General features: G+C 41.7%; 1 long non-coding RNA gene across 1 annotated transcript in view; it reads left to right on the top strand.

Moving 5' to 3' along the window:
- LOC133214195 (uncharacterized) overlaps positions 1-27,243 on the top strand; it is a 194,442-nt gene that overhangs the window by 21,978 nt on the left and 145,221 nt on the right. Inside the window, exon 2 of the long non-coding RNA XR_009726032.1 lies at positions 23,767-23,935. This is a non-coding gene — a long non-coding RNA (uncharacterized LOC133214195). The remainder of the gene's footprint in view (positions 1-23,766; positions 23,936-27,243) is intronic.

A 27,243-nucleotide genomic window follows, 5' to 3' on the forward strand; every position in this document is an offset into this window, starting at 1 on the left:
AGCAGTCTGTTGTTGGAGCAAGTCCAGAGGAGGCCACGAGGATGATCAGGGGCTGGAACACCTTCGGTATGAAAAAGGCTGAGAAAGTTGGGGCTGTTCAGCCTGGAGACAAGTTGTGTAGAGACCGCAGAGCAGCTTTCAGTGTCTGAACAGGGCCTACAGGGATGCTGGAGAGATACTCTTCATCAGGGACTGTAGTGATAGGACAAAGGGTGATGGGTTCAACCTGAAACAGGGGAAGTTCAGGTTAGATCTAAGGCAGAAGTTCTTCCATGTGAGGGTGGTGAGGTGCTGAAATGGGTTGCCCGAAGAAAAATGCTCTATCTCTGGCAGTGTTCAAGGCCAGGCTGGATGGGGCCTTGGGTGAAATGGTCTAGTGTGAGGTGTCCCTGCCCATGGCAAGGGATTGGAACTGGATGATCTTAAGGTGCTTTCCAACCCAAACCATTCTATGACTCTAAGATCTAAGCTTCAGAACAGGTAAAATTGGTTTTAGTTTTGATCCAAATCTGACACTCTATATTTTTATCTGTCAAAAGAAGACAAAAGTGAGGACAAACAGCACTAAAATGTATTTACAGGGACTGATATATCTGCTATGGCAGGGGAATTAGAGCTAGGTGATCTTAAGGGCCTTTCCAGTCCTAACTATGATTCTAAGTGGAATTAATTAAGTGTGTGTATCTGCATTCCTGAGTATAGGAGAGAGAAGAAAAACAAGGCTAAGTGTTTGGGTCACAGAAAGATCCTAGGGAGGATAAGTACAGACTTAGGAACTGGTTGAGAAGGGGTCTTGGAATTTGAGTAGATAAAGTGCTTCTTGTTAAGTCCTGGCACCTTCAAGGAAATAGAGCTTCGTATGCTCTTTACAGATGAACAGAATTGCTTGGAAGGGGATACACAGCTCCACTGCCAGTTCTGCCTTCTAACTGGAATAAACTCATAAGGCTCTTGAATTTTTGGCTTGGAGAAGGAAAGATAGAATTTTGTGTATTGTTCCTCAGCCTGGTTTACCACAGTAAGCTACTTAAGATTTTACGCTGATTATTTTCGTTACCTGCTTTTAATACAAACCCATTAGTAGTTCTGCTATAGCCTATATAAGCAGCAGTATTTTCTTCCAAGTAGCTGAAGCTACTGCCGCTTTCTTGTGGGGTGGAAGTGTCTGTATCTTCACTTTACATATGCACATGAAAAAGTCACACCTTTTCTAAGGTCCCACAGGAAATCAGTATCAAAGATCAAAATAGATGTGTATGCATATACATAAATGTATAGAAACAGAGAATCAGAAGGCTTGGAAAAGACTTTTAAGATTGAGTCCAACCATTACCCCAGGACTGCTAAGACCACCACTAAAGCTTATTACTGAGGGCCTCATCAACATGCTTCTTGGACACTTAAAATTGTGAGACCTTTCCTTCCTTGACTGTCTTTCTCCTAGTGTTTTCATGCTGTTCCTCCTATTGATCCCTTTCCTTTTCCCTTGTTTTTCCCCTCCCATTGCACTCCCCTCTTCTTGGAAAAGACCAGCCTTATCCCTCAGCTCTTCTTTTCTAGACCACTGCACACTCCTTTCACTTCTTGGCAGGAAATCCTTTCAGCACTCCTGTCCAGCTGTAATGCTGCTTTTATTGAGATGTGAGATCCAGCTGGGGTGAGAAGTGTAGGGGACAGCTATGCTGCTCCTCTGCTCAGAAATGCAAAGTATCATCTGTTGCTGGAATAGAGCTGCAGGGGAAACAGGGCTCAGTGTATGCAGTCAGGAGCCTTGCATCAGCAGCAGAAAGTGAGTGACAACAGTGGCAAGTGGTATGACAATGCAGCATGAAGGTTTGAAATGCTGTAAAGGCAGCAATGAGTATGCCTGTGTTTGGGGCTTCTCTGAAGTGAAAAAGAAAACACAAATAAAACCTCAGCCGAACAAAAGCTGAGCATGTAAAAGTGTGTTAGTTCCAGGCTCCGTAGAAAGAAGCTGCTTTGGAATAAATCTGACCTTACAGTGACCTTCAGAATAGGCTGATCTTCCCAAAGGAGCTTCCTAATTTGTACCTATAATGAACACATCATCTATATAACTGATTCCTGTATTTGAGCTATGCCATGTTTGTTCCATTATATGATGAAATACAGATGTATTTCCAGACACACCAGGAAGCTATTTCTAAATCATCTTTTGCCCCACTGCTGACTAAATAAAGTGGTTCCAGGCTTTCAGGATTTAAAAGAAGTTCCTATCTAAACAGTTGTTGAAGGTTGCTTTATAGTCCCTGTAACCACAGAGAGAGTCCTGCTATTTCACAGGATACTTGCCCAGCACATGTAGAAAATTACAGAGTTAATGGCTTACACTAACCATTTTCTCCCACAGTTTTCAGAAGCTTTATTCTGTGCTGTAGTGTGCACAGTCCTCATGCTGACAAAGAAACCGAAGGCTGTCCCTTTCTAACCATATGGTCCTTATGTTCTTTCCAGTGAGGCAAAAAGCCTCTTCTATATGCTTGTTTCCCACGATTGCTTTCAGAGGGGTGGCCCTTAAAAATATCAGAGAATGGAGCCACAACAGCTCTAAAGAGAAAACTGGGAGTAACTTCACCTTTAGGTAGTTACCCAGAGCAACAGATTTCTATGGTTAGTGAAGACTTCTTGCTTTGTGAGTTGTTGTGTCTGTACAGTGATACTGTATCAGTATCTGGGACTTTAACCATCATGTTAGGGGCTGACTATTGATTATCCCATTATTATTCTTCCTTCCTTCACCCTTCTGAAAGAGACTGCCGTGAGCCACCCAGTTGATCTCAAGTGGTGCCTGGTGAGAACTTGATGTACAATAAGAGATGTAACAGCCTTCAGTATTTTCAATATTTAATTAATATTTATGTATGGTATCAGTGCTGATATAAATGCATGGATTATCACCTATATGGCTACACAGTAGCATGTCTCATCTGTGTTCCCACCATTTAGATCTTGCCTTTATGAACAGTGTTGCTAGGGTAATGGCAAAGATCTGTTTCACCATATTGACCCTGTGCATTTGAATGGTGTGTATTTCACAGGTCCCTGAATCCATCCCTCTGCTATTACATTACTGCTTACAGGAAGATCCTTTGCTATCAGGAAAATCATTAACCCTTACACTGCTCAGGAATGTGGCTGGACAGATCTTGACTACGTTTGAAAAGCAAATTAGTTCTTCTGGAGTGTTTAGGCGTGGTGTCTGAAACTGCTGCTTTGCTGATCTTTTCTGATGACACCTAATGTTTTTCCCCAGTTGCTGGGCCATTTTGCTCAATCTAATTATGTCATGATCTGTTTGGGAATGGAGAAAATACAGCTATTGTTTCGCGTAGTAAATTCAACTCTGTATAAGTGTGTATAATGATGAGAAGCTGACTTTCCTCATGATGGGCAGCATGCTGCTCACCCAGGAGTGTCAGGTACATTTCTGTCTGCCGCTTAGGTTAGTATTGAGTGTCTTTATGCCACCTGCTTCCACTTCTCACTCCCTGTACACCAACCTGGAGCAGCAGCTCTGACCTCCAGCATGCTCTCAGCAATATGCTCTGGACATCTGTGGTTTGAGCTGGCTGCTGCTACAGGGGCATGATTTGTGTTCGTGTTCACAAGACAGGCTTCTGCAGTGCTGTCTCCCTGGCTTCTATAAACATTTTTCTTGTGTATAATGAATGGCACATACCTGCAGACTCAAATGCCTGAATGCTGTAACAGGCATATGTATGTCAAACTACAAGAAGGACAAAACCATCAACCAGCTTCCTTGTAATGTGATCAGAAGGGGACAATACGTGTTTCAGAGTACACTGGGCACATTCTGAAAGAAGGCAATAGCTTGGAGTTGGTTTTTTTTTTAGGCAACTTTGATATGCTATAACTGCATTTCCTCTTTTACTTTTCAGTGCTCAGATCTTGGCTGATGAAAAGGTTTCATGTCCTGGCTGAGCACCTCCAGGAAACCCTAATCCAGCAACTTTGTGAGTCTGACACTGTTAGATATGGTGCCAGGAGGCGTATGTGTTTCAGCAGCAGATGGGCCAGCAGCTCTGCTGTGGCATTCTTACAGGAGATCTAACAAAAAGTTTCTTGTACTGCAGCCTTACAAAAGGCTCCTCCTATCTCTTGTTGATGCTGTTCTATCTTTCCTTCATAGAGCAGTTTTTGTAAGATTTACAAGCTTTACCTGGTGCCTTTTAGCTTTCCAGAATCATTTGGCCTTATGTGGATGAAAGTTTAGAAGTGAACTTAAGAAAGACAAAACTGAGGAAGAATGAAGTTATGGCTTTATAAGCTTGTATTTTGCTTTATTTTTGTGTGATGCAGTTGGGAAATATATGATGAAATATTAAAAACAAGAACAAGCAGAATGGCTTGAACCTGACAGAACAGGGGAGACTGAGATGAGCTCTTAGGCAGAAGCTCTTCCCTGTGAGGGTGCTGAGGCGCTGGCACAGGGTGCCCAGAGAAGCTGTGGCTGCCCCATCCCTGGCAGTGCTCAAGGCCAGGTTGGACACAGGGGCTTGGAGCAAGCTGCTCCAGTGGAAGGGGTCCCTGCCTGTGGCAGGGGTTGGAACTGGATGAGCTTTAAGGTCCCTTCCAACACAAACCAGTCTGGGATTCTAATTAGATTCAGTCCAGGATGTTATATACTGGTTTTCAAAATCTGTCTGTTCTCTAAAGCAATGACAGAAAAAGTCATACTTGCAAGAAGTGATACCACTGTCAAGAGTTTTAGACTGAGTTTTATACCAGCAGAACCTCAAATGACCCATTTCTGGTGCTACCCAAATTTCCTCTTGGAAATTTCTTGTTGTGGTACTTTCTGTTCAAGTACTCTTTTTCACCTGGATCTTCAAAGTCAATTCAGCTGAACTACAATAACAATCTGGGGAAATTTTAAACCACATTCTATTGAGAGAATTTCTATTCAGAACACCTTACTGATTAATACACAACCATAGCACATACACAGATGTCCCATTCCACAGATATAAGACTTATACAAATTCTGCCTTTTTTTTTTTTGTTTGTTTGTTTTTGTGGCAACATGAACCCCCAAATTTAACATGCCAGAGATGTATAGGCATGTTAAAGTGGAAAAGGAGGAGCCAGTGATACTGGACTATACAGGACTCCTTCAGACTGTCACTATCAAAGCTCTCAGTCAAAACAAATAGATTTGAAGTGTGATTGAAGCATATAGCTTTATATATGTAGGGACACGCATGAGTTTGACTTTTTGAGCTTAGACAGCATTAAAGCTCAACTTCAGTTTCTCCTTATAAGGCTGACACCACATGCCCTGAGCTGAAGCAGCCCCTCAACAAATCATTGCAGGGAAATCACTAAGCGTATGGTCATCAGCTCATGCCATATTTTCCTCACAACACCATCAGCAAGCAGATGCTTTATGTAATCAGAAATTCCTGCTTACTAACAGAGAAATCACAAATATGACACATTGCCCAACATTTGGGCTTTTTTTTTTTTTTAATTATGGGATGGCTACACGAATTTTAAATATGTAGCATAAAACTAATGACTGAGTCTGTCTTCTATAATTTTCCTAAAAACATAGAGCCTCACTGGTCACCATTTCCAGGCTCTTTTTTTCTGTCTCATTAAGCCAGAAATGAGGTTGTAAGATTCCTTTTATTTGTATGCCGATGACTTCTTATTCCCCAGCCTCTGTGGCCTTGTTACCTGGGCCTTTGTCTAAGTGACTAGTGGGGGCTGGTCTATTCCATCATCCCATCCCTACAGAGAGGTGTCAGGTAGCTTATTTTTGGTGTCCTGGTTTTGTGTTCCTTGCTTGCGGACAGGACACACTTCTGGACACCCATCCTTTCTTCCCAGAGGAACAGGGTTTCCCAAGACCTGATGTAATTGTGAAGGAGCCTCTGAACCTCCTGAAACACACATAAGATGGGTGAAAAAGAGCATGAGAATTGCTCACCCCCTTTCTCCCTGGTGTCCCTCAAGTTCTTTGCAGAGTCTGGAGACCTTCCTGTCTGGCTCCCCGCTGCCCTTCAAATGCTCTTCCTTGGTCTCCTCACTGTTCATTAGTTTCCCTGTCCTCCAAAGCAAGAATCCATAGATGTAACTTGCTTTCTTTTTCAGAAATATTTGAACTGTATAGACCCCAATAACAAAATATGTCTTTTTCAATGGTCTTTGCATTCCTAATATCTGCTCAGCTGGCTTTCACAATTCCTTCTGAGGATTAAATGCAAACTGCCTCTAGGTATAGAGTGAGTTAATATTATACATCCCCTTGTACAACCCACCTCATTTTAAGGTTGGTCACTAAGGTAGAAGCCATTCTTGAGTTCAGAATCCTAATATGTTCTATAATCTCTTAGGATCAGGTATTTAAATGCTTACCTGTTCAGGGTGCCAAATGTTGAATGCTAACACTTGGAACATTGTGAAAAGCTCTGGTTTGCTCCACTACGGATATGCAGGAAAATAACAAAGAGTTTACCACAATTTTATCACTTAGGAAAAGCTGGGTTTTTTTCAGGCTGTACCTTGAGAAGCGCAGGCAAATGTGACCCTAAGCTGATGACTGTAACCTTGCCTTGGTGTGCCACGAGGCACACCAAATTTCAAGGCAACTTGAGCAAGTATGTGGATTTTAGAACACTTAGTGTTGTTCTGTAGACAGAAATATGTACTCAACCTTGGAGAGCCTGCACTCCCTCGTAATTAAACAGGAGGGGTTTGCTTCTAAACTGTATTGTGGGAATGTAAAAGCTCTTCGTTGATGATATTAAAATGGAATTTTTGCGCTCCAACAGATTTAGGTTGTGCTCTTCAATTCTAATGAATAACACTGCTTGAAATATGTCAGAGCAGAGCTCTCCTTTACCTGCTGTATTCTGGGATAAAATACTAAAATGCACTTTGGTGTGTGTCTTCAGAAATTATTTGTCTTTCCTGAAGGAAATGTTTGTAACAAGTGGTGGCTTTGGTTTGGTTTCGTTTTTCAAAGTTGATTGCAAGCAGTGTTAGATTAAAGCAAGCAGTGTAACCAGCATGGACACCAGCATAGAATCATAGAATAGTTAGGGTTCGAAAGGACCTTAAGTTCATCCAGTTCCAACCCCCTGCCATGGGCAGGGATGCCTCACACTACCCCATGTGGCCCAAGACTCTGTCCAACCTGGCCTTGAACACTGCTAGGGATAGAGCATTTACCACTTCTCTGGACAGCCTGTGCCAGTGCCTCACCACCCTCACAGTAAAGAACTTCTTCCTTGTATCTAATCTGAACTTCCCCTGTTTCAGTTTGAGCCCATCACCCCTTGTCTTATGGCTACAATAAGCATGCCTCTCAAGAAAGTGGCATGTTACAAATACTTGATTTGTTAAGCACAAGAGCATATTTTGGCATTAACTACAAGTTTTGTGGTTGTTCTCACACACACCCCTGTTAGCCAGATGTTGCTGTGTGCTCTGGTAGCACCAAGTGGTTCCACTAGAGATCAAGTCCTTACAGGGTAAATATGAAAAAACCCCACAAACAAAACATGAAAACCAAACAGTAGAACCAAAACTAAAGTTGTGGATAGAGTGACAGGAAACACAGAGACAGCAAGGGGATCAGTAGCAGGGATAGAAAGAGAATTCATCTCTTTATTTCATACCTGTGTACCTCACCTTTCCATGGACATGCATTTGTACTCTGGAGTCAAAGTTGACTTATTTAATTGATATTCCAGCTATAATTATAAATCTTTGCCTTAGTACTGTCTAATATCTTGTGTTTTCTTCAGTCCAGCTTTGAGCTTTTCTAAGAACTGGGACAACATGTTTAGCAATGCTGCTTTTATCCCTCTTGATCTCACAAATCTTAGATAACCAGCTGGATTCTGTGGTCTTTTGAATCATGTTCTGGTTGTAGTCCAAACTGTAAGTAAAGACTTTAAAACAGTAGGATGTTTTCTCAAATCCAGACAGACTTACAGTTGGTGTAAGCGGCCATAAAACTTCTTTTCTGTCAGCTACTTATGTCTTTTCTTTGTTGCCAATTCATCTGCAAAAGCCTCTCCTCATGGAAAGTGCTGTGTGCTTGTGTTTAAGATGGTTTTGCTCATGTGAAACAAGATTTTACAGGAGTAAGTCCAAGTTCTTCATCCACAATACATCTTCTGTATTTGCACACCGATGTTTGGCACAGTCCAGCCCTTTCTCACTTCCACATTTGTCATTCAAGCCCTGTTTTATTTTCTTGCCTGTCATTAATACAACTGTCAAAGGAGAGTGGGTCTACCCCAGAACCTTCTGGCTCCCCAGCAGGTAGCAATATACCAGGTTGAAATGTGTCAAGTATCTATCATTACCCTTTGCTTGCAGACCTTCAAGCAGCATCTTTCACTACCCCTGGCAGACTGTCTCCTACAAGCTATCCTGAAAAATTAATATCTACTTGCTTGGCTAAGGGGGTCTGTGACATAGATGTATTAAATAGTTCTATCAAGTGCTGTTTGTGTGCTGTTTTTCTGAGTGTGTTAATACAAGAATCACAGGTATAGTCTGGCTGCTTTTGCCTTCTTTTAGGATCCTGGTTTCTTATTTTTCAGCACTTTTTGTATTTCATCACAAACTCTTATGCCTCTAATGATTATTAAAGGTAGATTCAAAGTTGCATGGTAAATGCATCAAGTCTTCACATCTGTGTGTGAATTCATATGATGACATGCATGCACCCATACAACAGTTCTTTGTAACTTGATTTTATCTACTTCATTCTACTCATTTGCAGAGTCTTAACCATCAGAAACAGTAACAAACCAGTGCAAAGAAAGTGGTATGTATCCACCTTGCTTACTCCAGTGAGAGCACTCTTCTGGAAGGAAAGCAGCACATTTTCATTCACTAAACAAAGTAAATATAAACTGCACAAGAGACATTTACATGATTTAATTGAAAATATACAAATTAGAAATGTAACTGGTGGCAGTGCAAGTAGTTCATATTTTAAATAATTGAACTGAATTCAGATTTCTATATTAAACTGCTAAGCCTCAGTAACTTAAGTCATTTTTTTCTCTTAGTTGTTCTATGCATGTCATCGTAGAAGATTTCCTTAGCTTGAAAAGGGCTGTGGCCTGTTGGCCTGACATTGGAGACACAAATTTGAATCTCACATCCGACAAGCTAACTTCTTACTGGTCTGTCACCCCTGGCAAATTCTTTGTCTCCTAAAATGTAGGTGGTTTGGGATGTGGAAAATTACCTTGTCTGTACTTTTCATGGCCATGTGGTATTAAAAGACAGTAAAAATAGACAACTAACAAGCGAACATCTTACAAGAGGGCAAAGAAGCATTTAGACCTGTGGGAGATGACTGTTTCCCCCTCTCTCTTTTTCTCTCTCACACACACATGCGCACACACAAACACCCCCCCACCCCCCAAGAAGTGAGTGATCAATGCCCCTGCTGGGCCAGGCTCTTGCTGGAATCACAGTGAGTTCTAACAAACCAGCCACCTCTGTGGCCTCCTGTAGCATGATCTCAGGACAAGGCAAACACATCCACCTAAAATCATGTGCTGTTTGCATCCTAACCCAAGCAGCATTAAAGGGGGAAATGGGAATTCAGAGCTGCCAGCTATAGTATCTCTGCTATCAGTTCACCAATAAGGCCTCGTACAGACCTGCAGAGCCTCTGGATAAATTGTATTTTCCAAGGGTTAATTAAGCTGTCTTGAGCTTCTGCATGAAGGGGAACAAACTGGCACTTGCAGCGCTTTCTGAAACCTGCTGTCGACATTACAGTCCCTGCTGCTTTTAGCTGTATTGATCCAATGCCTGACCTGTGAAATCCTTGATGGCTGCTAACACTGGAAGCTTACTGGAGCTTTCCAAGGGAGCTTCAGGACAGCTTGTGTAGTCAAGTACAATTACCTGTCCCTCCAGGAGAGCCAATTAGTTCACAAAGAGCTGGAGCAGAACAAATGTTTTGTGTGTGATTTAGAATCTTTTTTAAAAAAGCTTTGTTCTCTCTGATTCTTTTGTTTCTAATGTGATGATGATTGCTCCGTTCATGACAATCCACACTGCCCTTCCTCATGTCTCATAAAGGACGACTTGGGCAGGAGAAAACAGATTTACACTTATGTTTTTAACGGGGGGGGGGGAGGAAAGTCCTCATGTGATGCAAAACCAACCTTAGTAATCTTAAATATCATGGACTAAAAGTAGAATGCTCACATATTGAGTATTTTCAGAGCTTTAGAGTAATGCAGTTAAAACTGACAGGATATGTAGGTATTTGTGCTGTAATTTCTCTAGCACATATATGTATATATGTATATATAGTTAGACACAGATCTCACTTGAAATTCTGGGTCTTGCTTTTCTGAAAGTGAAAAGACAGCAGCTGTTGTACAACAGGAAAAATAGCTAGAAAGAGTGCAAAATAGAGATCACCATGTGTATTATAACCCAGTTAATGTGGTCTTTATAACTTTTTAAAGTAGAAATAAAGGCTAATGAACCAAAATTTAATCTCTGTTATTCAAACAACCTTTACTGCTTGGCTCAAGCTGCACAGGGGTAACAGAGCAGCATTGGCTCAGTAACAAACCTCTTCAATTAATCTCAACTAATAACTCAAATAAGTACCTAGTAATTCAAGTGGTCAGTTACAGTGGACTGAGTCCAAAACTGTGCAGTGTTCTACATCTAAATCAGACTACTGCAGAAGTAGTGGCAATAAGAGAATGCTGGAGGTTATCAGCTGGTTGTGAGATGTGTCCAGAGGTCAGCGGTTATGAGCATTGTAGGTACTGCACAGTACATAGCCCATGGCTGGAAATGAGATCTTTGGGGGGTTTGTTTGGAGTTTGCTTTAATCTTCCCTTAAAAGAAGGATAACGAATAGATCTCATTGGCTTTCAGTTTAGGGCTCAGGGCTCAATGACATATCCATTACACTTGGATTCATTCCAATCCTAAGAACTCTTGGCATTGCCATTCCGCTTGAGAAATGGGAGGAAGGGGAGTGGGACACAGACCTTTTCATTTCAAGGTCACTGGTTTGATGAGGTCTGGGTTAGCAGTGACCAAAAGTTATTACTGCTTGCTGACTGTTTTGGTTGCCAGTGTGAAACGAGACGATGGTCTTTTAGTCCAATTCCCAGTTGAAGAATGTTCCTAGTACAGAAACCACCATTACAACTGACACTAATTGGCACTCTGCTTAGCAGTGATAGCAGATAGACCAAGGATGGAATGGGCATTAGAAAGGATTTATATTCTAATTCTTTGCGGTTGTCCTTCCAAAGGAGGCTTGAAACACGACAGTACAGCAGTGGGGAGACATAACTTGCTGTTTCATTTACTAGCTAGGTGTGTCTTGTGGGGGATGCAGACTTCTGTGCCATCAAATTAGCAATTCTCATATGTAGGAGAAAAGAAAAGTTGATCCGTGGGGCATATAACTAACCCTTTTTACCACAGAATATGGTAAAAAGTTCTTACCATTTTTTAACCATGACATTTCTGTTAGAAAATTGGGAGCACTTAAACTCACAGCTCAAAACCAATCCTGAGGCAGTCCTTATGCATAAGAAAAAAAGCCTTTCATGCTCATGCACTGGTGAGGAGTTTGTGGAAGCTGGAGTTTCCAAGCCTTTCCCTTAAGCAGCAGCATATGCAGGAACTGGCTTTTGTTTACTCACTTCCAGAGTGTGCTTTTATTGTTACTCAAAGTGTCACTAAATCACAGGCATCGATTTGGGAGAAAATTTAAGTTTGGCTTAAGTGCTTTTGTCAGCTCCTTTTCATCAGCTTTGGGAGCTTGTCTTACCTGTTGGACTGGATGTGTTATGAGACAATAGGACATGGAAGAGACATGAGGAGAGAAATCCACTGCAGGAGGTGCTATAGTAACTTTTGCTGTGTTGAGGGGAGACAGCTATTTCACCGATGATGCTTGGGGACACTGAAGTTCTCTTTAGCATGTGGTGGTTGGTTTTTGTTGCATCTGTGTGCATGCATCCATACTTCACAAGAAGGACTGTTGGTGCATTTGAGAGCTATCTTCCTGCTTGAGATGCAACATCTTGAAGAAGAGATCCAGGAATGTCTTATGCTGAGGAACATTATTCCTACATTAATCAGGCTAAACCAAAGATATCCTTAGCAGGAAAGATTATTGCAGTGTGTTCTCTAGTTGTGCTTGTGCCAGGTTCTCTGATTCCTAGGTCCTCAGTGCAGATGAAATATGGACTGTGGTGATCAGTGGGTTGGACTGACCAGGTGACACTGCATAGAATCTGGAGGACTAAGACTTATAAATGTGCCTGATTAACCTTTAGGATGATGAGACAAGCTGGTGTTAGAAAGGACACACACTGACTTTCAAAGGCTTCCAAGAAAGCTACTGTCCGTGCTAGAGCAAGATGATCCAGCAAAGTGTGAGGTGTTATGCTCTGTAGGTGCTTTTTGTTTCAACTAGTAGTTCCCACTACACTCAGCCTATGGTCTTATCAAATAGTGAGTGAAGGATGGAACTGCCTGAACAAATCTTGTCTGGCTTCCACTGGATTACATATAGACAGTGCTAAGTATTGACAAATGCCTGATCCACTGAGCATTACGTGCTCTCATAGTAACTGTGCTGAGCTATAAAATCATCAATTATTTATATGGGAGCACAGCAAGTCTGAGTGGCATTTCTGTAACCTGAAGCTTCTCAATTAATAAGTAAAACCATTTCTTCTACTGTCAGTGGCCTGTAGCCTAGCATGCTGAGCTGCAGGCTGGGCAGCCAGAGGAGGAATCATAGGGGCACAATGCCATAAGTTTGGTTTTCTGCTTTAATTATATGACAGCATGGTCAATATTATCTACCTTGCTTAGAAAAAATAAAGATATTACTATGAAATAATATTAAACAAAGCCTTACTTAGTCATTTGCTAAGGAAGCACCATAAATTATTGCAGCAAGACTTCAGAACAATTCCTGTATTTGGATTTCTCTCTTTTTTTCCCCTGCTACTTCCTACTTGAGCCTGGAAAAGCTCCATGATGTGGTGGGCAGAAAACACAAGGTTAGCAGTAAGGACTAAGTAAGTGTTAACCACCACAAAAGCTGTAGTGTTCCTCACAGCACAGTGATTCTTTGTCCTTCAGGTCAGGGTTAAGCACAGTACAGCAGCACTTTCAAACTGCCTCACGAGAATGAGAAGCTGCAAAGGAGGTCATCTTGTGAAGGGTCAGCAAAAGCAAAGTAACAAGGTATATGTGTGCACGGGAGGGAAATGTTTGATGTGCTGGTGGTACATGTAAGAGACCAAGGGAAATCTTCTGAAGAGTAACATTCAGGGTCCAGTCCTGGAAGTTCATTTGTGCCTCTCCAGGTTTCTGATTCAGGTATCCCTTAAAGGGGGGCAATTTGTTAAGGAAAACCGAGAAGCAATTCATACCACCAAAGGTTTGCAAACTTTCACTTACTGGGCTTTATCCTCTGATGCCTTTGTGCAGAGCAGTCTCAGGGGGCTGGTTCATGGAAGCTGAGCCCCTCTTCCATGGCCTAGCTGTAAGTAGGAAGGGAGAAGAGTGGCAGCAGGCCAGGAGAAGCATCAAAAGCATGTGCAGAAGTGGTTTCTGTGGCTTCCAGGTGCAAAGAGCTGCCTGCCCCCAGTGTGCTCCAGTACAGTGATAAAGCACATTGGTTTTATTCAGGAATGCAGACTGCTGAGCCTGCCATTTTCTCCTGTACTGGGAGAATCACAGACTCAAGGAGATCCTGCACTCCTATGAAATCGAGGATTTAGTCGAGCTAGAGCATGGAATTGAAGGATTCTGGCACCAAGAAGTGCAAAAAGTCAAATCTTGGTTGGTTGGCTGATTGTAGGTGGTTGGTATGGGCTCATTCCCACACCAAGTCATGGGAAATGAGCGTGCAGTCAAGCCTGGAGCCTTAGCATTTCATCTCTTGGAATTCCTCCCTCCCCATCCCCAATTTTGTTTTTACCTGCAGCTCATACTTTCTTTTTAGAACATTTAAGAAGTTCAGTCATCTTTTTATCTTTTTCCTATAAGAAAAACACAGGAAAAAAAACCCACAACCAAGCCCAAACTTCTGTTTCTTTCTATAATGACAGCAGCAAGGCTTCATTTGAATATGTATCAGGGTCCCCAACTGAGGAGATTTAACATGGTGCTGGAGAGCTCTCATGGAACCTGTGCTCCACAGCTCTGCTGAGTTACCAGTAAGAGCACTTGAGGCATGTACTATCCACTTGGTAGAGTCTTGCATTAGATTTGTAAAGCAGGCAACTGAAAGTCCTTGTATGTGGTGAGCTGAGTTAACTGTGTAAGAGAAAGACTGCTTAAGGTGTACGCCTAATATAAGCCAAGATGCTTGCTAATGAATTAAACTTCTTTTTTTCATCTCTCAGCTTTAAAACAGTTTGAGCTTTTCCACTGTAGAGATTTCATTCCACTTATCCACAGTAATCTTGTGTTCCATGGCCAGAGAGGTGATCACATAGACAACAAGAAATTCCTGTTGCTTAGCCTACAGTGTCAAGCTACCCATCCCACTGCTGCAGCTTTCTAGTGGTCTTCATAAAAGAAAGGATTTGACACATTATAACTGTTCTTCAAGCATCTGTGAAATATCACTATCCACAAAACACTTGGGCTTTAATTGTTTGAAATGCTTGTCTTACACTGATCCTTCTAAAAACAAGTTTGACTTTTCCTTTTCAATGTAAGCAACATTTTTATGTCCTTAAAAAAACTTCCTCCAGCATTGCCAGAAGTGCTGTGTTCCACTTTATGAACCCTGAAGTAATGGCTTTGCAAAAGTATATGCAGAAGTCTGTTATTGACTGCAGAGACATTCAGTACCGATTGACTGTGAACTAAAGCATCATTTTCACTCTCATCCCAGCAACGAGATAATCTTCCATTGGAACCTCTGATTTGATTGATACATCTCAGCAGCAGGACACTTTAGACTTTTATGTTGTAAAATGAAAATGAAATATTTTATGTCACTAAACACAACAGCCTGGCATGCAGTAGTTAAAATCCAATGAAGTTCCAATCAATCCTGTAGTTACTAAAATACCTAGGAATTTGCATTTTTGTTCTGAGAAGGGCTTCCAGGAAAATGCCATAAAGTTAAAATGGTGACTAGTCACTATTTGTGCTTCCAAGCTTCTAAAACTTCCCAGCTTGCAATATAGGCAAGCAGTTGCTTAAACAGCAGCTTGGAATCAAGGATGTCCAACACCCATTCTGCAAACTGAAGGCTCCCTATTTTACAACCATATTAGTGCTCAAGCAGATACATTTTGTTCTTTGCTCAACTCAGAGACTAGTTTTGAGAACTCTTTCCTAAAACTTCTTTTAGTAACATATTTTTTTTAAAACACAGGTGATTTTCTAAGGCAAACCCAGGTTTTGTAAGGCAAATATCTGCTCATTTAATCTAGAAATTACTGAACTTGAATATATCCTCTCAGCACTGGGGTTTACCACTGCATGCATTATTCTTAAAGACAAAAAAAATATAAAGGTTGTTCCAACTTTTTCTATGATTTGCCCATCTTGACAAGTTCATAACTTCATTATATTGTGCCTCATTAGTACTTTAAAACCTGCTGAAGCTAAACTGCATCTTACTTGCCTATTAGTTCAACCTTAGGCCCATCAGAAGAGCATTACCCAATGTCTAGGGAACAATTAAGGCATGCCTTTCCTACCAAACAGTTTCTAAGTGGACAAAACATATTTAACAGTAGAGTTTGTGGCACACAGAATGGAAATGCAATGAAAACTACTGGGAATATGCATTAATCCTAATGCTGAACAAGTTCCTAATAACTCACTTGAAACTCCTGGGGATATAATATCAAGTATGTACACTCTAAATGCTACTAATGAAACATTTACAGTCTACAGTGATAAAAGGAAAAGAGAGGAGTCTGTGGGCAGTTAAAGGGCTACTTGAACAACACCCAGAATGCAAACTTAAGATGTACGTGGGTATTGATCTTTTAGCAAAAAGACTTTATGAATAATATTCATAGCATGCCATTAGAAGCTAAAGTAGCCTGGGAATTAAGAATCAGCAGGAGAGCAATTGATGGATTTAGACAGGTCAGACAATGTCATTCTAAAAGCAGCTAATCAATATGGACAAATGTGTCAGAAAGGTGATTTGAAAAATGACTTTATAATAAGGGAGGGGGAAAAAAAGCCAGGTTCCTTAGGTCCTAAATATTCCTCCTTCAGGATTCTATGTTATTGAAACAAGGATGTTACCTGTTTCACATATCCACAAGCAGCAAAAAGGAATTGAACCTAACCCCACAAGGGCAAAGCTGGAGTTTCGCCCCACTGAAGATGAGTAAATAGACTGAATTTTGCCTGGTGTAGATACTGTGGTCTCCCTGCTGTCCCATTTTAGAGCTGAGCCATACATCATCCAACCTTGTTTCGAATCCTCTTTGAAATTGCAAACTCAGCACCACGAATTGTGTCACATTTGGTTGTAAAGGGTTGCTCCAGCACTCCTGAGGAGGCAAAACCTTTCTGAACTGGATTCTTACTGCAACAAAAGAGCTTTAACTTGCTGGCTTGAAAAGGTGGCTTCCCAGCTGCTTTGTTCTCCTTCAAGGGGTGTGAAGTGGTCGGAGAGATGCCACTTGATTTCCAGTTGGACTTTTTCAGGAGTCACTGCCAGCCAGTATCTGTCAGGTTAAAAAGTAAGCTATGTTAAAGCCTGATGTTATTTGCTCTTGCAAACCTGTGAGCTGCCTGAACAGCACGTGCTTATCAGAGCCTTGTACCATAGAATCAGAGTGGTTTGGGTTGCAGGGGACCTTAAAGATCATCTGGTTCCAACCCTGCACTCGCTCAGCCAAACTTCTCACTGCCATCTATTCTCACAGAGAAAACCTAGCGATTTAGGGCTCCAGGTTAATGTGAAGTAACTGTTTCTATTTGTGACACAAACTTCCTATGTGACCTTTGGGCACGTACCAAACCTGTGCTTTGCTGCTGTTTCCCCACCAGTTAAATAAGTGGAATAGCACTTTACCACTTGAAGTTCATACTTGCAAACTTCCCAGAGATATTCCAATGGAAGGTATAAAAGAAAAGGTTTATAAGTGCTTAGAGGATTTCTGTTATTTCTGCTTTTGTCAAAGACATGGCTCCCTTCAATTTGTTTCGATCTCAGGAAGCAGGAAAACCAGATCATTGTAAAGCAATGTATGTGGAAGTTTGGAAGAGATTTATTGCCATTTTAGTCTCTGCTGTCCAAGAAACCACTGTTACTTGTATCAGCCCCTCTGAAATTGTCCATCATTGTCCCTGTGTGATTCCCTGCTCTCTGATGCAGTAGTTTAATGTGCCAGCTGGGAGCTGATGTTTTCTTCCCTAAAATGGCCTTTCTTTGAGGCCCATCTGTGACATGTCACTTGAGCAGGAATTTCAGTTTCAATCTCCTGTGAGTACTGTACCAATCCTGAGATGATTCCTGCCGTGTCCCTGGAAGAAGAAATGTGAACTTGGGCATCATCAGGAACTTCTTGGCAGAGTTTTTATTACTCTCTGAAAACATTCTCATGTCATGACTGTGGATGAATGTGGTCCCTTCTCTGCCTGAAGAAAGGAGGGCTCTTGGGGCAGGTTGTCCATTGCCACCCTCTGGGCCTTCTAAGGAGGAATGAATAGAGTCATTGTAAAAGTACCATCTGGAAGCAATCAGAGACAGGGTAAATAATGAGAAACAATGCAGGCAGATTCAAAAGGCTTTGCCTTGTCTAGGTACTAGGTCAAGAGATGGCAAATACATTTCAGTGTAAGAAATAACACAGGGCCAAGAAGTACAGTTGGGGATTATTTACTAACCAGGACATTTATATGGCACACTGATGAGGAAAAGGATCTTGTGGGTTGCAGTGGGGCAGTAAATAAAACTCAGCCACGATCTAATGTGTGTGAATGCTGATGCCATTGTCCAGGAATGGAGACTTATTCAAAGCTATCATGCTCTAGTCTTTTGCTGCTGGTTACGTGTTTATTAGACATATACATGTTAATTCTGAGTCTTGATTTAAGAACTGAAAAAGATGTACCTGTGGTGAAGTGCAGCTTATGCATAGACTTGATTTCACCCTGGATTTCAGCCTTTCAGCCCTGGATCTGAGCTGGTGCTAAACCCTGGGGACAGGGAAAGACTTTATAACCAAAACCTGATGTTTTCCCCTCCTCCTTTTCTCTCCCCAGTGACATAGTTCAAGAGGTTTGGCTTTAAGGTTCCTATTTCTCCCGTTGCTGTTGGTATTAATATAAATTACACAAAATCCTTAGAATATGCAGTATATACCTTATACGATGAGACCATCGGTTGCTGGTCGCATTAGTTCTGTGATCAAGTTCAGAGGAAAAGCCTTTAAGAATATTAGTTTTCCCTTTCCTCCATAGTCCTGCCTCTTTGCCATGGGTACTCCCATCAATTCCCAGCAGGAGCAATAGGTATTTGAACAGGGGGTTTTCTCCCCTTGATGCTACTTCAGCAGCGCAAGGTCAATGCTTCTTTCCCTCTGGTTTTCCCACCTCAAGAGAGCAGCACTATTGAACAGCAATCCCCAGTGTTTAGAGTGTCCCCCAGTCCTAAAGCTCATCTTTGCCAAGAACAAAACCATATCCTCCATAGTGCAATGTACCCATGATATTAACCCCATAACCCTCAGAGCCCTTGTCACCATCTGCAAAAATAGATCTGGAGTCTGTTTACAAATCCTAGTGATATTCCCAGCAACACTGTGTTGTAAAACAACAGTTTGTCTTGAATGTATTTGATTTTACAAAACAGCTTTATCTTGAAAGCTTCTCGAGCAAAGACCCGGTTCCAATACACCCGTTTGCTGAATTAAACAGTGCTAAACATGTAACATTCTAAATGAATTAGGCTGGGAGATGTGAAGAAAGCTGAGCTTTAAGATGAAATGTAGGACAAACTCCAAAGGATGTTTTGCCTGTTTCAGTCAGCATTAGGATCTTGCCTATAGGCCTCCCTTTGAAACCTGGTTACCATGTCATTAGCCGAGCAGTAACTTAGGTGTTTCAAAACATTTTTTCAGGTGCTTTTTTGTATTCATGCTAGCTTCTCAACACCAAAAATCAATCTCAATCAAAGCTGCTACTGAGTTTATCATAAATTATCATGAAAGGTTTTCTACTGAGTAGATGGTTAATTACTATCTAATTTGAATAATTTTGCATATTAATGAGGAATGAATGAAAATCATTTTTAGGTTTTTAACTTCAGCTGAGAAACCCACGGAGATAATGGCCCCCTTTTAAGATGCATGTGATCCTCTTACTAAAGGAGACTGAAGCTTTTTTTTTCTTTTCCCAACTTGTTTTAAATTGATTAATGGATTAGTGTTTTTGTCATTAATAAACTATATCCCTATGAAAGACAAGTTCATTATTTGACTGTGTGGCCTTATATCTGCTGCCAGGAAAAAAAAGTGACTGAAACCAGATTAAGGTTTTGCTTAGGGAGGATGTAGCCTCACACAAGTCTTTGCTAGCTGCCAGAAAGGCAGAAAACTGCCAAGTTATGCAGAGCTGGTTGGAGGAGGTAACAATTCATGTGTTTTGCTGGAGGAAACAGGACAAGGTATTGCAAACACAACCCTCTTTCTTCTCCTCAGCACCCAAGCCTGAGTGGGCAGAGCCTGCCTGTGGAAAAGGTGGGATGCAGCCCTCCATGCTGCACACAGTAATAAAGCTGTTTTGGCATGGCACTATCAACAGCCTTTGTGCTTTCAGCAGGCTCTTGTAAAAGAAGGAAGGGACCAAAGCAGTCTTGCTGGGAGCTCCTCCTTCATTGCTCTGCCTTCAGGCTTCCTTGTACCCCAGTTTACAGGGAAATGAGCTGAGTTACTGCTGCCCTGTTGCCTCACTGGATCAAAGGAGTTCTGCATCTGCAGGGAGAGGTGTGAGGCTCAAAATATAAATTCACATAGCAACAGGAACTGGCCATTGGAAGTTGGGAAGTAGAAATGGCAGCAAATCTGGGTGCTCTGCAAGCCTTCTCTGTGTTATGTTGTTCTTTACATAGGGCCTTTAGAGTGGTGACAAGTCTCTTTCCAGAGTCCCCAGAGTAACGTAGCCCTGATTCAGTTCTGTGTTTCCATGCATGCTGCAGCCATAGAGATAGTAAATAAGGGTAAAATACACACCCCACTGTACGGAACCACATTCTTGTTCAGGGCTGCCAAGTTAACACTGCTTCTATTAGGACTTGGGATTACTCCCTTCTGCTTTTCAGTGTTTCTAATAGAAGCAAAAGGAAGGGACAATGAAACTGAAAGGATGTACAATGAATATACAATGTGCTCTTAGAATAAATAATTAATTGCCAGAAGATATCAGTGAAGCCCAAGGAGTGACATTTATATAAATATAACAAGACTATCCAGATTTCTAATGGCAAATATTTAAAGACAGGAGAATTTTTTTTGTAGGGAAATAAACCTTCCTGCTTCAAAGCATGTGCCAGATATTACCTAATGCAAGCTGGGGAGCAACCACACATGCTTCCTATGGTAGACATGTGACTGCTCCTCTTCCTGCAGCAATTGGTAATACCCTGTGTCAATAACAGGTTACTAGATGCTAAAGTCATATATAAATGTTTCTTAATTGCTTCTATTCTCTTTGATAAAATAGAAAGGAAAAATGTTTTTTTAATACAGAGATTCATCTACAAGGATGCTGAGGACGTACTTTTCATCAGGGACTGTAGTGATAGAACAAGGGGGAACAGGTTCAAACTTAAACATGGGAAGTTCAGGTTAGCTATAAGGAAGAACTTCTTCACTGTGAGGGTGTTAAGGCACTGGCACAGGGTGCCCAAAGCAGTGGTAAATGCTCCATCCCTGGCAGTGTTCAAGGCCAGGCTGGACAGAGCCTTCAGCAGCATGGTCTAGTGTGAGGCATCCTTGCAATGCCAGGAGATTGGAACTGAATAATCTTGAGATCATTTCCAATCCAAACCATTCTGTGGTTCCATTTCAGAGGATCTTCAGGTGCAGTTTGCAAATCATACCAATGGGTTTGGTCAGAGGGTCGGCAAGAAATAATGAAGCTGGGAGATCAGCAGTTGTGTTAGCACCTTTAAGTCACTGTGCCTGTACGCAGAGAACCCAGTGCCTGCCACTGATGCTGAAGTATCTAATGAACTATTATTTTCAGGCTTCTTACATTGTAGAAGAGGCTCTACAGCTTGTACGTTTTCTGGTGACTAAAGTATTTGCCACCATCAGAAACATCAGCAGAAGGTCAGACTGACTGCGGGAGAATTGTGTGAATATTTTTGCAGCTTTCATTAGCAAAATTATTTTAATTAGTGAAACCCAAAGTAATTGAAGGAGAAGGTCACTTTATTTGTTTAGGATCAATGCCTCCATCACCATCCTGGTAGAGTAGATTTCTCCAGTTGTGAGGACTAATTCTAACCTGATGTAAATCAAGAATAACTCCACTGAGATAAAACAGAGCCCCTCCACTATAAAACTCGCATCTTCAACACTGTTTTAATGGTGAAGTCTGGGTGTCACAGAATCACAGAGTGATTTGGGTTGGAGGGAACCCTGAAGCTTATCCAGTTCCAACCCCCTGCCATGGGCAGGGACACCTTCCACTAGAGCAGGCTGCTGCAAGCCCTGTCCAGCCTAGCCTTGAACACTGCCAGGGATGGGGCAGCCACAGTTTCTCTGGGCACCCTCTACCAGCACCCTCACAGGGAAAAACCCTTCTTCCTAATGTCTAACCTAAATGTCCCCTCTGTCAGTTTAAAGCCACTGCACACATCTATTCATATCTGGTCCCTTTCAAAGGCACTTTGCTTCTCAAATAGTCTTTGGACTATTTGGACCTATAGGATAGTCTGCAAAAATGTAGTATACTTCTAAGTATATCATGATATGAGATGTATGTCTACTGTATCCAGGATATCATACAAATGCAGTAGGTACTGAGCTTGTTCAAGGGATCATCTGCTTACCCAATGGCCACAAACAGGCTAATTTCTTGCCAGCACAGTTGCAACAAGCTGTAGTAAGGAGAAAGGTATTGCAGGCTCCTTCATGCCACACATGAATGGCAGGATTTGATCGTATGTTTTCCACATAGCTGGTTATTTTTTCAAGGAGACCCTGCAGAGGTAGAATGAGAGGAGTAAAGGCAGCCAAAACTTAAGAGCTCTGTTAGCATTAAGTTTTCTTTAAGTTTGTGGTGTTTTCACCTCTCCACCATGTCCATAGGTTCATGCACAGATTCATGGTGCACCTTTTCTGAACCTCTTTCTTCAATGGCACAGCTCTAACTTCAGAGTCAGCCATAGGAAATGTGATATTCTTAGAAGCCAGTGAGATTTTAGAGCCAAATGCTTCAAATACCATTTGAAATGATCAAGGGCAGGGGCCACTCCCTGGAATTACCATGTGCCAAGAAGTCATTGAAAATAAAACCACCACAAAGAATTGCTGGGCTTGTTCTGTGTCATATGAATTCATAATGACCAAACTGTGGCACAGCTCCACTCTCACATCAAGTGTAGATTTATAGTAGTTGCAAGTGAAGTCAATAGCATTTCTTTGGACTCACAAAGGTTACTGAATGTAAAATTCTGCTTCAGACTGAGAACAAAATCATTCTAAAGATACACTGAGAGCATGATCCTAATTTGCTTCAGCAGCCTTTGGCCTCTGTCATGTAGAAACCCAGGGAACTACAGAAACTTTGGGTTTGTCTTCCTTTTAAAGGCTGGATTATTTTCCAGAGACTGGCTGATGAAGCAGAACATGCACCAGTTAGGCACTGGCCTGGTTTTGGAGGCCTTGTGGATATGTGTGCCCTCAACTGGAACCAGGAGCTTTCACTTACTCAACTGGAACTGGGTGATTTTCATTTCCTACACTAGAACTGCCTACCTCAGGGCAGGCAAAACGCTCCCTCTGCTTCCTGCTGTGCCCTGAAGTGCACAGCCCTGACATACTTTAAAATGATAGAAACTTCCTGAACTCCAAACACGACTCAGCCCAGGGCTCTGTTGAGACAAGCCATGGAGATGTTCCGCCTCATTTCAGCAATTAGTGGATTATCCTTATGCTGTTTGATTATCTTTGTTATAGCCTTGTGTGTGCTACTGGAGTCTAATTCCCACTGATTTCAATGTGTGAGATGCGCTTTTTGTTTTAATGATAACTCTGGAATCTGGAATTAACTGTGCCAAATGAGGTTGCATATGGAGGTCCATGTTAATTTCTGTTTAATAGAAACAAATACAGGTGACTCTCCCTGAGGAAAACAGGGTTTGTAAGGTCATTTGGCTTGCTGAGGTATGTAGATGATGCTTTTATGCCAAGCTTAAATAGTGGGAAGGATTAGAGAAGTTTCAGAAGGGCATATTGAATTTGCATCTGTGCCTAAAAACAAATGTCTTGAGAAATAAGATTAAAAGAAGCATGGAAGGATATCCTTGTGTCTCCTCAAGTTGAAGTCAAATATCCTGTTTGTGCTCTTAGGGCCAAAACCAGGCTGCTATTTAAACCCTATGCTGGTGGAAGTGTGTTTTGGGATGACCCTGCTGGATAGTCCTTCAGATGCACCCACAGCTCTGAAATCCCCTGTAGCTGGTGTTTCAGTGCATCTTGGTCATGCTCACACCTCCAGCTATTCTGTTTGCCTTTGCAGCAACAAGGCCAAGCAGAAAACACCTTGTCCCTTGTCCCCTGCTGCAAGGACAGGCCGGAGTTCTACTTGTCTCCAGCTGATGGATCCAGGCAAAGCAGGCACCAGCAGGAAGATCCCAGTGGCAACTTTGAATTTAGAGCATTCCAGGGGCAGCTGTGGCATAAATAAGGTAACCCCTGCTGTTTTCTGCACGCTCACAAAGGAGGTGGTGTGTTATAACACTGGTTACAGAACAGATCCCATAGCTAGAGCTGCAAAGCTTTATGCTTTCAGCCCTAGTCTAACCCATGAAGTCTCAGCCAGAGAATGTCAGCCATTACAAATGGTACTTCTGATGGTTCTGTGCTTCTGAAATGAGGTTGCTTTTATGGAAATGCAGTGACCAGTAACGTGACTTTATTGGATGAATTATGTCTTGACACTCTTCCAGGTAAAGCAGCAGAGATGACAGTTTGGCAGAAGAGATAGAGTTAGCATATGAAAGGATATCTATAACATATGGGCATCAGGATATATTTGTGGGTGAATACATAGCCATTCTTCTGAAAAAAATAGGTTTAAAAAGTGTCCTTTCCTCTTACAAAGTCAATGAAGATTTAATTATGAACCCAAACATACCTAATACATATGTAAGAGATCCTGGGGAAGAGAATTTAGAGGGGACAGAATGAATATAAAGCTGAAACTTGTCAGTGTAACCATTAACTGCAGTGGCTCAGTGCCAGTTTACACCACTGAGAATGTGGCCAGTAATATCTATTTAGCACACACTGTCCTGTGCCTCCTGTGATAGTTGTTTTCAGTCATTAGGATTCCTTTAGCTAAATAAGGTCCTGCTTTATCCCAGGGGCAAGACTTAAACTAATCCTAGTGCCTAAAGTTCTTTTCAGTTTTCTTTTATGTATGTAGAATAAGCCAGCTCTATACAGTACCTTACAAACTATGTATTTCCATGGGTTATAGGTGTTCTTCTTTATTTCTATACTAATTATATAACTAGTTTTGTAAACTTGTTCTTCTTAGGTAAGATGTTCCAGAAATCAAGCTAGTCGCCATTAAACACCACAAGTACAGCTGCAGGTTTAAATATTTTATAATCCAATCAAATTGTTTGAGTAGTAATGCATTTAAATGTTGTTATGGAATCCCCTCTAGACTTTTTAAAATGGTTACTCTGTTCTTGGCTTTGCTATTTATGAAATTCATATGGGATGACATTTTTAATAATAGAGCATTTGACTTACAGAGTAGCAATTCCTGCAGTGTCTCACTATAATCTATAATTTTCTGACTGAACTTTCAGAGGGACACAAACACATATCACACTTTTATTAATGAACATATACATCTGTTGATGTTGCCATAATTGAAATGACCTTAAGTGAGAAGCCCTACATAAGTCATTTAGCATTTTTTATGATGCTTGGGTGAAGATGCTCTACAGATGCAGCTTTAGGAAGCTAAAGCAGGAGTACAAAAGCTGTGCTAAAATGATGAAGGGAGGCTTAGTTTGGAAAATGAAGCAAAGCAGAGCCCACATATAATTAAGCAGCATCCAGTACTATACAGTCGGACAGAAGACAGCTATCAGGGAGTTTAAATTACGTCTCCTCCCTAGAGAGGATGGCATTGTTAGGTCAGGGATGTGCTAAATGCTGGGTAACATGAGGGTATTTGAATGCAGTTGCTTTTACTGTACAGAGGTTATGGATAAACTGAGGACATAATTCCTGAGAGGTAAAAGTTCCTTAACCTCCTCAAGCACACAGATGTGTCAGAAGGGCATTTATAAAACAACCACCAGGGCTTTGGAAGGGAAAATAGACCCAAACAAAACGGCAAGGACTTGCTTCTTTGCAGTTCACCTGAGGCTCTTTTCCACTGAAAGGCATGGTCAGAATCCAAACAACTGCATGAAACTGGGACAGAAAGTTGTGAAAAGACTGGTGAGAAGCAGAACTCCCCTGGGCCAATGCCAGCACTGCCACATTCACCATCTCCTGTACCCCAGCCACTGGTGCTAGGGGTAAAGGAAGACCATGAGTAGGGATCCTTCTATCCCCCTCCCCTCCTCTTGCATGTACAACGTGTGCTTTCAGGGAGAGGTGCAATGTCAGATTCCTCTTCCTTGAAGTCTCTGGAGTGCTTGCTGTGCTCTCATAGGTGTCTCCTGCCTGAGAGGGTGTGCTGTGAAACCCCCAGCTGGGCTGCAGCATTTCCTGGCCAGCCCTATGGTGAGAGAAAGGTGTTCTAGGACACACAAGCCTCCTGTGTGAATGTCCTGAGAGGCACAGACATGCAGCCAGGGTTCCAAGGGGATTGTCTTTTGTTTCAGCAATGATTTTTTCTGCCCTTTGTCTATTTCGTTATCTGTTTAAGAGCATAGAATGATTTTTCTACCGATTATGGCCAAACCAGATGCCCACATGGCAAAAATCAGCATATGTAGTTCCACTGTCTTCAGAAGCACAAGCTAAGATAGTGCTTGTGGAATGCTGATAGCTTTGATTTGCTCAGTACCATGGGAGAGTTTGATTTAGAGTTTAAACCAGAAAAGCTTTGAAGAGAGAACCTACAGGTGGAGGGATAGAACCTGCTCCCATATGCACAGTTGTAAATCTCACTCTGGAGCTACTCCAGATTAACTTCACTAAAAACGAGCCTGGAATCAAGCCCTGTATGCCTGAGTTACTTCAGCCTGTTATTAATTTGAAGAGAGAAAATGAATTCTTGTGAAGGGGAAATAAGCAATCTTTATTAATAATAATTAGAGAGGGAAGACATTTTTTGATATATTGGCTTAATTTGGTATATAGACAGATCAGTAAAATATAGAATTAATAATTTTATAAACTAGTAAACATTTTGTGTAGTTTAATATTAATTGTGTTTAAACGTTTCCTTAAAGCAGTATTGCAGTGGCAGCTGCACACAGTGAATTGTCTGAGCCCCTCTGCTTAGTTGCAAAGTCCTTAGTGATGGGGTGGGGTCACCAAAGGTGACCCAAGTCTTGTGATGGGAGAGGCAGCAACACTGTGTGTGTGTGTGTCACCAGCAGTTGGGACACTCCATGTTTTAGCTTGCAAACCACTGCACTTTCTATGAACTCTTGCTCAGGTTTTGCTCCTCTCTATGCTTCTTGCTCTGGTTTCAAGGCACGTAAATGATGTTTATTATAACTTCTGTTAATGCAGTACCACTCCAAGGCATCTTGTGCTAAGGTGTGAGTCCCATTACTCTAGGGCTTGAAGATTTGGGTGGTATGTCTATTGAGATGTCAGAATTCGGGGGGAGGGGAGGAGAGGGGAAATAAGTTTGGGATATGTGTCCTAAGAGCACATCCAAGTCTATACCCTGTTATTAAGCCACATCTCCAAAGCACCGAGGTAATTGTTTTTTCACTGGGTGAAAGAGAGTTGTGCCACCATTGCCACCATCACTTCCTAAAGATCTCACTGGTGCTTTGTTTTCCCTTCT

This window comes from Neopsephotus bourkii, unplaced genomic scaffold (assembly GCF_033783945.1).
Source record: "Neopsephotus bourkii isolate Nb327-2 ecotype Australia unplaced genomic scaffold, CSIRO-AGI_Nbou_v1 NB_873, whole genome shotgun sequence".
NCBI lineage: Eukaryota > Metazoa > Chordata > Aves > Psittaciformes > Psittacidae > Neopsephotus > Neopsephotus bourkii.